The sequence below is a fragment of the Triticum aestivum genome, chromosome 1B, assembly GCF_018294505.1.
Source record: "Triticum aestivum cultivar Chinese Spring chromosome 1B, IWGSC CS RefSeq v2.1, whole genome shotgun sequence".
NCBI lineage: Eukaryota > Viridiplantae > Streptophyta > Magnoliopsida > Poales > Poaceae > Triticum > Triticum aestivum.
The window spans coordinates 13,947,961-13,960,835 of NC_057795.1; the positions used below are offsets into that span (position 1 = coordinate 13,947,961).

Consider the following 12,875-nt stretch of genomic DNA (forward strand, 5'->3'; position numbering starts at 1 on the left):
GGATCAAGAGGCAAAGCCATTTTTCTCCACGATGAGGTGTGTGTACGTGTGTGTTCCTTCCATAGTGTGTGTTCATGACATAAGAAGAAACCACAAAAGAGTTGGTAGGAAAAAGAAGGGCGGTGCTGCGAGGATGCGGCGCCAACACCTCGCTGCCCCCGCAACCGTAGCCACTGGCCCAGGAGATCGATGAGGAGGACGAGGCATGTAAGAAAGCCCTAGAGGACTCCAAGCTCGTCGGATGGGTGGGCCTGGCGGAGCAGCTGGCCTTATTGGCCAAAGGAGATGTCGCCGTCCCTGAGCCAGAGGAGTGGGAAGTGCAGGAGGAGCAGCTGGCCATGCCATTTGAGGCGGCGGCATGGCAATCATGGCTGTGGACGACCACAGTGCACGTCGGAGTTGGTGTTGGCCCTAGCCATGTGGGTGGGCGAGGAGACGTGGTCATCGTAGCAGCAGCCGCTGCTGCAGCAGCATCCCGAGCTGGAGCAGGTGCCACCTGCTGCAGCACCGCATGCGCCGTCACCACTTGTCCCGCGGCTATTCCCGTCGCAGCCTCCGCCCTTCGTCGACCTCACCGTGGACGACAGCAACAATGATGGCGACTGCCAGGACTGGATCTTGGGTTCTTATTATGTTTTTTTTTCAGTTTAAGTTAATACACGGCTGTGACTTTTGGTGATAATTTGAAATATTTTAAATTTAAAAATGATGAAATGGGTCTGCCATGTTGAACGCACGTAGGGGCCGGCGCACAAGAACCGTTTGAGTCACTGTGTTGGAGTTGGCTTAACATCTTTGGACATGGGCCTTCTGTCCTCCAGGCAGAGGCTGGCCGTGCTGCTCAAAAACTAGCATGGAAGGGAACACTGTTGTTGATCGTTTGTAGTAATACATGCCTGTGAAAATTATGTTTTATGGAATGGCAAACTCATGTCTTATGGAGGCCGACTGATCTTTATTAATTCGGTGCTCACGAGTATGCCTATGTTTCTCTTATCTTTTTTCGAAGTCACAGTTGGTATTAGGAAAAGGCTGGACTTTTATCGATCCCAGTTCTTCTGGCAGAGTGATGAAACACAAAGAAAATACCGACTAGCCAAATGGGATATCATCTGTCGACCAAAGGACCAGGGGGGACTTGGTATTGAGAATCTTGAAGTCAAAAACAGATGTCTACTCAGTAAGTGGCTGTATAAACTTCCAGTTGAAACTAAGGCCACGTGCGCGCAGATTCTATGCAGTAAGTATCTGCAGTCCAAGACATTGTCCCAGGCGACAGTAAGACCGACAGACTCGCCGTTTTGGAAGGGGATTATGAGAGTCAAAGCTGCCTTCTTTAATAGAACTAAGTTTATAGTCGGTAATGGTAACACCACTCGCTTCTGGGAGGATACTTGGCTTGGTGAAACGCCGTTGGCGCTTCAGTATCTATCCCTGTATCGTATTGTTCAAGGACGTGATGCTCTTGTTGCCACGATTTTGCAGTCCATTCCTCTTAATATTTAGTTTAGGAGGGCGCTTGTGGGCGACCGGTGGGAAGCATGGCTTCATTTGATGAGTAGACTGATGGAGGTTCAGCTATCTCATCAGCCCGATAAGTTGTGTTGGAAGCTTACTAGGTCTGGAGAGTTCACAGTCAAGTCGATGTATATCGATGTCATTAATTCTACTGTTATCTCTAGTTCCAAAGAGGTTTCGAAAGTCAAAGTTCCTTTGAAAATTAAAGTGTTTATGTGGTTTGTACATAAACAAGTCATTCTAACAAAGGATAAATTGGTTAAGCGCAACCGGACAGAATCTACTAGGTGTAGTTTTTGTGATCGGGACGAAACCATCAAGCACCTCTTCTTTGACTGCCCTTTGGCAATGGTTTTGTGGCACACGGTGCATATTGCCTTTAACATTACTCCTCCGAATTCGGTCAGTACGTTATTTGAAACGTGGCTTGTTGGGATAGAGTCCGAAACAGCCAGACACATTCGTGTAGGAGTATGTGCTTTGTTGTGGGCAATTTGAAATTGCAGAAATGATTTGGCTTTTAACAGAAGAACGAATATTCATTTTTTGCAAGTTTTATTCCGAACTACTGCGCTGATCCGTATGTGTCCTTACTCACTCCGGCGGAGGCCAGGGAGCGTTTGGTTACTGGATCTGTCCGGTGGGAGATGGTAGCGCGGGATATCTTAAACCGGTTTGGATGGCGGTCATGTAATAGGATAGGCAATTAGTTTACCTATCTTTGTTTTGCCAACCGGTTGTGGCTTTTGGGCCTTGTGTTTTTGGCGTTGTGGCTCTTTGTGAGCTCGCCGTTACTTTGTTTTCAGACTTTACGACCTTGTTGAACAACTTTATTTGTCTATTTATGTGACCGTATGCATCATTCTGATGCAGAGGCCGGGGAGCCCCCTTTTCGGAAAAAAAATGCCTGTGAAAATTTTCCAGACATGGCTGCTAAATTCAGTTATATGGAGTGCGAAAACATGAATCTCTTCTGAACATGCCATGTGCTCTAACTGTAATTACCACTGTCTCGTCATGCTCATGCCACGGAGCAGCCAAAAGACGGATCATGTATGCAACGGAGATAACGACGTTTAATAACTAATGAAACCGGGCAACGAAACTTTTGTAATATGATCTTAGGGATCTCTAAAATGATCAGATTACATGATGCGTCCGTTCATAATGAGGAACTTGTGAGTCCAGAGCACATGCATTGCACTTGTACGTGTATATATGTTCCACTCTACAAGAGTTTCAGAGAAGCAGAGTCGTGCTCAGGTGCCGATTTTGTGCCGATTTCTTCATACCGGTGCTTGAAACAGCGCCTCTCCGGCCTTGCTCGCGTCAATTTCATGATGTTTCTCCATGGCGCGAGGGATGAAGATGTGGAGGCTGCGGAGGGTGCGGTCAAGAGCATGGCCGATGCGCGCCCCGACGGTCTCACATTTAAAATTCACAGATTTGAAGGTCTCATGAATGCTGCACGACTGTAGGCAATGCTGAACTCTTACCTCTTGTTTCTTTTTCAGCATTGATAGCAGGGCGTATATCAAAAGTTAGGATGGCCATACAGACTGGATTTTGATCCTCTTTCAATACTGCAATAGTTAGTGACAGCAGGCTGATGGCGTTGTTCTATGCTTTGTGCTGAATCACCTAAATTTGGCTCCAGTATTACCATGGACATGGAACTGCAGTCAGTGTTGCTCAAAATTTGTTTCTGATTCAGCATGCATCCATGCATGCTGCAGCCAGAATCCTCCGCTGAGAGCACACATATTTAGCAGGAGAGAATAAATCAAGACACAGTGAGTGGGAGACCCACATATATACGAGAAGAAAAGATTACGCCAAACACAAGTTGGCTGCCATTGCCATGCCAGATGAACAATAACAAGTATAGCAAACAGGCTGGAAACGATGCAGATGCAGACATGAACAAGCTGTACATAATTACAGGATATATGTGACTCTGAACTGAAACAATCATCAACAGTACTCCTAATTAACTTGCCTTGGATTGCTGGGCGTGATTGACTTCTGAAGCTCGATCAGACCGTCTTCAGTACAGGTCGGTTTGGGTTCTTGGCGAGCTCGGCCCTCAGGTGTGCCATGTGATAAAAGACACATTCTAGCACAACTTCCTTGAGGCTGGCGAGAGATGGTAGACCCAAAACGGAACTTCGAAGGACGTGAGAAGCACTCCTGTCAAACTTGAGCACCTCAAGCTTCGGGGTTGTTCCTTGTTCAAACTTGACAGACCTGAGGCTTGATCCAAGTCCCATGCTCAGCTCCAGCACCATCAGGCTCCCGAACATCCCCTGCTGGAAATTGAGATGGACCTCTTCACCCTCGAGTGACTTCTTCAACAGATGCAGGAATGCCAGATTTGTTAGGTTCCCAAGGACTTGTATGGCATCATCGTGCTCCTGTGGTGGGTTTCCCGGCGATGCGTTGAACTCGCTTTCCCCTTTCACGCTTCCTTTCTGGTTCAGTTCGGAGACTGTTGTATTTCCGTTATTCAGTTAATGGAAAGGGGTAATGCCCGGTTCAAAAAAAAAAAAAAAAGCATCGTGCTCTAGTATCATGGAGCTCCGCAGCTTCAGCTTCTCTAGATTCTTGAGCCCCTGGATCCATTCTGGCAACTTGAGCAGGTTACCGTAAAGCTTGAGGCTCTGCAGTGTCTCAGGAAATGAGAACTTTCCCTCCAAGCAGCCACATAAACCAGGCTCCCCCTCTGATCGGATTGACAATGACTCCAGGCGGCTCAGACCAACAATTGTTGAACACAACTTCTGGCCTTTTTCCTTATTGACGCCAGTCACTCCCAACTTGTGCAACAACGTGAGTCCTTTTATGTCCTGTATAATAACCTTCCCTCGTGTTCCGATGTTCACAACACCCAATGTGTGCAGGGCTTTCAGTTTCCTCAACCCTCTTGGAACTAGCACACCATCCTCAGTCGGCATTGTGGTAGCTCGAAGATAGTTTAGCTTCTGAATCTTGATGATGCTCTTTGGCAACTTGACAATCCTAGTACCTCTGACATCTAGTGTCTCGAGTTGCCTCAGGTTGCCCAGTGAATCTGGCAGGTAAAAAATATACCCACATCCTCTTAGAGAAAGGTATGTTAGGTGAAGAAGCTTCCCAATATGCTTAAGGTGATGATCATAGAGATCATATGTGTCTTCCAGGTCTAGCACTCGTAGCAACCTCATCTTGCGAGAAAAAAAATGACTTCCACACTCCAAAACATGTAATTGACCATAGACGGGACATGTCCACTATGCTCTGAAACTCATTCTTATCTCCCTTCCAGTTGCTGCTTATAGCCAGGTGGCGCAACGTGGTCTGGCTGTTCGAGCTGCAACCTTCCTCCAGTGTAAAAACAAGATTTTCTTCCATCGACTTGGAGACACCAATTTCACGGATAAGATCATGAACTTGGCAGGAACCAATTCCATTTGTACCGACGATTGATTGTTGAGATGGTAGGATCATACTCCTGCTTATAAGTTCCATGAAGTAGCCGTCCGCTATTTCCATCGCACACTTGCCATGCACGTCCCTTGAGTAACCCTCTGCACTCCACCGACGTGCCAATCGTCCCCGTCCAACCTTAACGTGCCAATCGTCCCCGTCCAACCTTGTAATCTTCGGGAAAGATAGGCATATATAGGAAACATGACTTGAGATGATAAGGCAAACCATCATAGCTTCTCATAAGGACATTTCTTATGGTCCCAAGCTCTGGATTCATCTCCAACTCAGAATTGATATTATCATTCAATTTCCTCCGTTCCAAAGAGGTTTTTGGTTGGTTGGACAAGAAGCCACCTATGGTGACTATTGCAAGGGGGAGCCGACCACACTTTCTCAGAATCTGTTCTGTCTGTTCAACTAGCTCTGGATATTGCAAATTCAAATCAGTAGTCTTCTTGAATACCTGAAATCATGCGGTCTAGTTATTTAGTACTGTGGAAATTAAACCAGGTTGGGAAATAATGTTTCAGTATACTTATTGGAATTGACATGCAAGAATCTTTGTCTCGTATACATGTATTAAAAAATGTGCACCCAGAACTAAATCACTTTATACTCAAACTGTTCATTAAATACTAATTGATATGGAATAGAGCAGTTGCTAATCAGTTAAATTTTGCAGCAACAATTGGAATTTGCAAATCATGAAGTGAGCATTTGCTTCCATGTTTTTCAAAGTGATTAAGCAACTGGACCAACCAAATTGTTGACATGTACTACTAGTACGCCACGATATCACTAATGTTAGGAAGCATATATTTGTAGAACATACTATTGGAAATCATGAACTACATTTTTGTTGCAATGCCTGAATTAGTTCCAGCATGGACCATGGTTGTAGAGAAAGGACGTGTTATAGATTAAGTTACATTCAAAGTAGAGCTGATCATTTTGGTTGAACAACTAAGACGATGTAAAAAATACATAGGGCACAATATGACTATGCCACATAAAAATAAAGATGATAATACTTTGTAACTAAGTACCTTTTTACTGAAGAGGTCACGTGCATCCGTGTGATCTAGATCTTTGAGCATGTATATATTTTCTTCTTGTCTCTGTGAACAAACTTTAGCTATATTTTCTTCCCTGGTGGTGACAATGATCCGGCTTGTATGTTCCATTCCAAGGAAATTCGGTACTATCATGTTCCATTCTGCAGTAGATGATACATCAATACATCATCAAGAACAATCAAGCACCTCTTTCCTTCTATAAGCCTTTCCATCTCCTTAATAAGTGCTATTGGTGGCATCAGTAGTAATGTGTTCCTTGCCTTGCCCATCGAACCAACCACGTCTTTCTTATCTGAAGATTCTGTGTCAAGTTGCATAATTAAACTCCTAAGAAGACCTTCAAGATTAAAAGGACGCATAACTGTGACACAAGCACGCTTCTCAAATGTGCTACTCAGCTCTTGGTTTTCGTAGATATCTTTGACTAGAGTGGTCTTTCCTAGACCACCCATTCCCCACACAGAGATCACCTGGTATTTTTGGGTAGCTTGATCTGAAATAAGCTTGATAATCTCATCTTTTTCTTTTTCTCGCCCAACAAGATGAGATTCCTCCAAAGCAGTCATCATCGTCCTGGTGCGAGTGAAGCTCTTTTTTATGATATTTTTTTCAGGAGCACCTCTGAATTGATCCTCTAATATTTCACCAGTGGGCACTATAGAGTTTTTATCTTTAGTGGTAGTGACACGGTCTGAGCTTGACTCTAAACCTGTTCCATCTTGAGAGACCTATGCACAAGCGAGAAATATTCATCCATGTTGAGAACCCTATTATATGAATGAATGTAAAATAATTCTAAATATGTAGATTATTAAAATTTGCTGAATAGTTAAAATGCAACTTTCCCATTTGAACCCTAATTAAAATATTTTCCTACCATTTCCTGAAGAAACCACAACTTAAAATACAAAATAAATTCAAGAAAACACATGCAGGTATATACACACATTAGTATTGAAATGGGAGTGTGCATTTTGTTTGCGAAAGGCTTAACTTATAATTTTGATTTTCTCAGTCACTAGATACTACTTATATGACGTAAAAGGGTTCCTCCTGCTTTATATTATAAGGCAACCACCGCACAAGTTCAACAAGCCAAGAAACAAACGAGAAAAAGAAAGAAACATAAACGGCGAAGATACATGATGTCAAAAGAGCCACAAAGAAGCATCGAATGCACCAAGTGCAAGCATGATCATCAAGGCCCTCGGCAAACTAGAGCCAGCACACGACGCAGCTAAGACGAGGTAGTAGCCCGCTGCAGGAGGATTGCCATGCTCCGTCAACTCACATGAGGCAAGCCATTGCCGGTCCGCCATCATTCTCAACCGCCGAAGAGGGCCCCCATCCCTCTAGTTCTCGATCAGAGGACACTACGTCGTCGACAGGCACAGTCGCTTACTCCTGAGATCGCATGGCCAGTACCAATTGGTTGCCGGGGAGAGGCCTACAAGCACAGGCACCGCACCACGCAACGGCACAACCCAACATCAACATCGCTGCATGCAGGCACCAACTTCAACCGCACGCAGCCGGGCATGAGCACCTTTGAAGATAACCGACAGCCCACCACCCACGCCGAAGCCTCGACCACCACTCCGCCGTCCCAAGGTGGAGTCTTCAAAAAGAAAAAATGACGTTGGGGCACCATCACCACCCAATCTAGAGACTCTGGGTTTTCAACTGAGACGGGAAGGAGAGGGCGAGGGAAAGATCAGTATGCCTCCTCAAGGAGAACGACGCCGAGGCGCTGCCAACATCGTGATCGCCGCAACCAGCCAAGGGTTTCCCATAATCCATCCCTACCAGACCCTCAGCCCCAACAACCACTGGATCCGACCAAAGAGATGTCAGCATCGCCTGCCGGCGAGGTAGGAAGAAACTCGACGGAGGCACCACCATCTTCAGAACCGCTCCAAGGGCCAACGGGGAAGCCCCCGGAGCTAGCCCACGCCCCTCATAGATCCAACGCCCACGCAGCCGGGAGCGGCGCTCGTCAGCATCCGTGCCATCCCGCCGAAGAAGGGATGACCCGCTTCACGACAGTGACAACCGCCACCACTCCAGCCGCAACTCGCGTTGGACACCACCAAAGCCATCACGTCGCCGCGAAGCATCATGCCCGCCACCATGCCACTGCGCCCTCTGCTAGCGCTGCGCCGCCCCCAACGAGACCGACCCGCGTCGGCCACTGGTGCACAGCGGAAGAAAGGGCCCGCCGCCACCGACGCTGACCGGGCTTCGCCCGTCAACGCAGGCCGGCGGCGACGAGGGGGGAGGGGAGGAGGAGGGGGTAGGGCCGGCAGTTAGGATTAACCCTCCGCGTTGCTCGAGGGAGCGACCGGGAGGGGGAGAGGGGAACTCAGTCCTGAGATTCAGATACTACTTATATAGTGGGCTTTGCTTTAGTACACAAGTTTGTAAACCAGAACTTTACAAAAGCTCGTGAAAAACAAGCACAAAGTCCTTTTGTTCGCTCGTGTTTTGAGTCGTCCAATCAAGCTATCCATCGTGCATTCAACTAGCTAGCAAAGCACCAAAAGTAAACTAGACCTGTATAATAAATGAATAAGTACGAAACACCAAAATCAAATAGGTTGATCTAAACGTACAGCAGGAGGTGGAACTTGAATATTACCTTCTTGTGGAAAGCATAAATACTCTGATCAGCAGACATGCACCTAAGTACTGATACTATGCTTTCTCGCCCTGCACATAATCTTGCAACTTCAACTTGACCTGTAGACACTATGATCCTGCTCCCCATAGTCTTGTCTGGGAAGCACCTTTTAATCAGATCCCACTCCTCAACAGTGGACAGGTCGTTAAGAACAATCAGGTATCTTTTACTGTTCACATGTCCATTAAACTCTTCAGCCAACTCTTGCAACGTCTTCTCCATTTTCAACAGAGCATCAACCCCTACGGCTGCATGAAATTGCTGCACCAAACTCTGAACAAAGTCTTTTGGATTAAAAGGATGAATCACTCTGACCCAAGCTCGGCACGAGAACTTGCTTTTAATATCTGGATCCTCATACATCGTCCTGATGATGGAAGTTTGCCCGAGATCAGCACTTGTTCCCCACACTGCAATTACCCTAAGGTCATTCTCCTTCCCGTTGATCAGCTGAAAAAGATCTACCTTTGATATCTCCTGCTTCACCGCATGCCTTGCTTCATCGATGCCAAACAGTGCTGTAGAAGAAATGCTAGACTGCTCTAGAGCCATGGCGGCCTTGGATCCAGAGCCCTTGATGAGGTTGTAGCGCATGTTCCTCTGGCTGACATCCTCTACATTGGCTCTGAGCTCCTTCATCTGCTTTGCCACACAGCGAAGGTCGAGTAGGTTGCGACGGATACGCCACCAAGACTACTTCTCGAGGCGCACGGCAAACTCCTGGAGTGTGTCCTCGACGTCATAGGCCACGTCGCGGACTTGCTTCACCCAGACCTTGACCACCCTGTTGCCATCTCCCTCGTCATGAGCGGACTCAAGGAAAGCCTGCATCATCTCGAGCTCATTGGTTATGAATACCTGGTCACGCCGGACTCCGAGCTGCAGAGCCACCTCCTCCGCCAGGGCGGATGTGGCGTATCTAATCGCTCCATTCAGCACGGACTTGCCAACGCTCAGGGCAGTGGCCTCCATGGCACTGATGTTTGGTTTGTGTGTAATGGTTGTGGTGGTTGGAGGCAGTAGTGCAAATGCTGGGCGCAAGTAGATGCAGAAGCTAGGGATGGTGGTCTAAAAGGAGGAGCTTGCTTGGCTGCAAGATCACAGTCGCAAGTGACATCGCCAAGCTCCCAGTTGTGCTAGATGCAGTGCAACCCCTAATAATTAAAGTTGAGTTGAAGCAATCCAACTATGGCATGTGCACCCCTTGAATACATCGAGGCCAGAGATAGAGATGCATTTGAAATTGCATCTTTGCTTGGGACCATATGGGATGTCTTGCACCAAGTATAAAGTAAAAACTAAGGACTGTATTTCATACTCAGCTGATGAAGGTTTGTGATATGGCCTTGCATAATCAGTCTACACTGCCCAACTAACTGAATCTTTAAGTGGTGATAGCTTCTTAAGTTATCTGAAATTTCTATAAACCTCATGATGAAGCTCAACTACGAAGCAGGTTATGGGCAAATTATTCAAAGCTCAGAATCGACTGCTTTTGCAAGATCAGAACAGGTGCATGCCTTCTCACAGGTGCCAGTTGTCTCTTAGGAGTTAGGATTCTGGGTGAGCAGAGGACATAATTCTTAATGGAACCCAAGGAGAAGACATTGGCACAAGAACCAACCAGTCGCTGAATATTTTTGTGTTCCCGTTGTAAGTACAGATAACCTAAATAATATTTGGGCTGTTGCATACCATTGTGTGGGTAACAGTAACCCACCTCGTTTACACTGCCTACTGTACATATGTTATATACTAATCATGAAGCCAACGGCATGGACTAAGAAACAGATGCTGGTTGAGCAAGTTGACATATATCTTTGTATGAAGGGCACACATGATGATGAGTACTAGTTATGCTGAGAACAAGGACACCTCCATAATGCTGAAAAATCATAAAACTTTTGTTAGTCTAGAGCAATGTTTTAAATAGCGGGCTATGGAAAATAGCGGTGGGCCTCCAAAAACAACTATAGCGGAGTTATAGCGGGCTATAGCGGGATATTTCTGAAGGCCACCATTTAGCGGCATCTTGCTGAAAAGGCTATAGCGGAGCTATAGCCGGCTATTTAAAACATTGGTCTAGAGACAAATCACATGTCCCCACATAAAGGAGGAGCTATTGCTCCAAGCTCAACTATCACTTGCTGGGGCGAACAAACAACCTTTAGTTTAAACTTTGGTAAAATGCAGTATGCTATGAATGAAAATAGTAGTCTGCTAGCTGTGACGACACCGAACAGATGATACGAACACAAAGTAGACTAACCAGTGTCACAAATTACAGACAACCAATCGGAAGATAATAATGTGCTGCACATGAAAGGCCTCAGTAATTTGCAGTAGAGAATCAAATAAGAAGTTTTCATCCACAGTGGATAAGAAGGCAAGGACCACGTCCTTTCCAGGAGAAAAACAACTATAAATGAAATGAATCTTCTCAGACTTTGTACTATTATTAGCAGTTACCAGGCCCCACCACATTATCGGTTACAATACCATCTTGGTAAGACTAGTAATAGCATAAATCAGTTGTTGGGAAAACCTCTACTAGCAACACATGAGGCAGATAGTATCCCGCACACATTATGTTTGACCTATAGCTGAGACATAGTTTTCACAACAAGCATTAATTATGAGATATGTTGTCACTTTGAGGTCGGGTTCGGCACTGAGGTGATTATGACGATCTATCTCTTGCCACCAACAGCCTATTTTTCTATTCAACCATTTTTTTCTGCTTTCCTGGCTATATTTTTTCATATGAAAACGAGTTCACACACCACCATAATTAAAAATAGAAAATTGACCCTAAGTTAGCTAAGAGTGAAAAGGGCGGCTCGGAGATAAAATCACTGTCCAGGCAATTAAACCGTTGTTCAAAGTGCTTGACATGGGGTTAAACCAGCTCAAAATAAAATAATTTGAAAGGAAGTGACATGAGCAGATAGGCTCTGTTTGTGACTGCATATCTGTGATGTGCTAACTTATTTTGTAATCTACACCTGGAAAATAGCTACGAGAAATGAAAGGAAATAGTTAGCCACAAGAAAAAATGGGCTAAATCTTGTTTAAAAAGCTGGATTGCAATATATACAACGCCAGGTGTGGCCACAATCTATGGAGCAAAACTAACATTTTTCACTGATGAACAGGTGACACTAACTGAAGTTTTGACTAAACATTTATTTTACCTTTCCATCAAGTGAGCCCATATAGAGATGCCTCAACTAATCCGGGAAACCATGTAAATATCATTGAAAAAGGGGAGATTCCACATGACTCCTCAGTCCTCGTTTCACAACATCACAGATTTTGTAATGCGTTTGTTTGCTGCACTGACCTAATTAAGTAGTAGCGTAATTTTAATGGTCCCGACGCAAATCACATGAAAGATTAATTTACCAGAACATTGCCCATACAAGCAAAGACTTGAATTCACCAAATTTGAGGCACATCCTATCTGATGCACCGTACCAGCATTTATTTGTGCAGCAAAATAATTGAGTTTTCCTGTTGTTGTTTATTTTGGAATTGCTACTGACGCAGAAATTGAAATGGAGTACCTATATAGCACAATACTAGTGTTTTTGAAATCCATTTATCCACACGCAATTAATAATTGCAACTCTCATTTGTCAAAAAGCTGAGGATATCTAATCAAGGGTTAGTCAGACTTTATCCAATATCTAAAAGGAACAATATGTTCTTTCAGTAACTATAAATCGGATAAAATAGCTAAACTAGAGTTAAGAGCTAGCTCAAACCTCATCGCCGGAATTATTCATCTACTTTCATTAACTGAGCTATTCGATGATTCATTATCAGTTCATTTGTTTCTTTAAATATGCATGTAGGTCAGTTTTCTTTGGACAACACACCATTATCTCTTAAAAGTAAGAACAACCGGCCGGTTGCGTAGCATACGTACCATGCATCACACTTCAAGATGTCTCCAACTAAGCATAGTAACATATTCAAATCATCAGTACATCTATATGTGTGCCATTTCCAACTTGCCAATATGTATATGTTGTGTTTAGCAGTGTGGTAGATTCCCAGACAGCAGACTGTTAGCTTTGCCAGACTACAATTTCTTAGAAAGAGAAAATATACACATTAGAGGCCGGAAG

At 44.9% G+C, this 12,875-nt stretch overlaps 1 pseudogene; it reads right to left on the reverse strand.

The window, feature by feature from the left end:
- Positions 1–2,920: 2,920 nt before the first annotated feature.
- Positions 2,921–9,714, reverse strand: LOC123084557 (disease resistance protein Pik-2-like; annotated as a pseudogene).
- Positions 9,715–12,875: the final 3,161 nt, after the last annotated feature.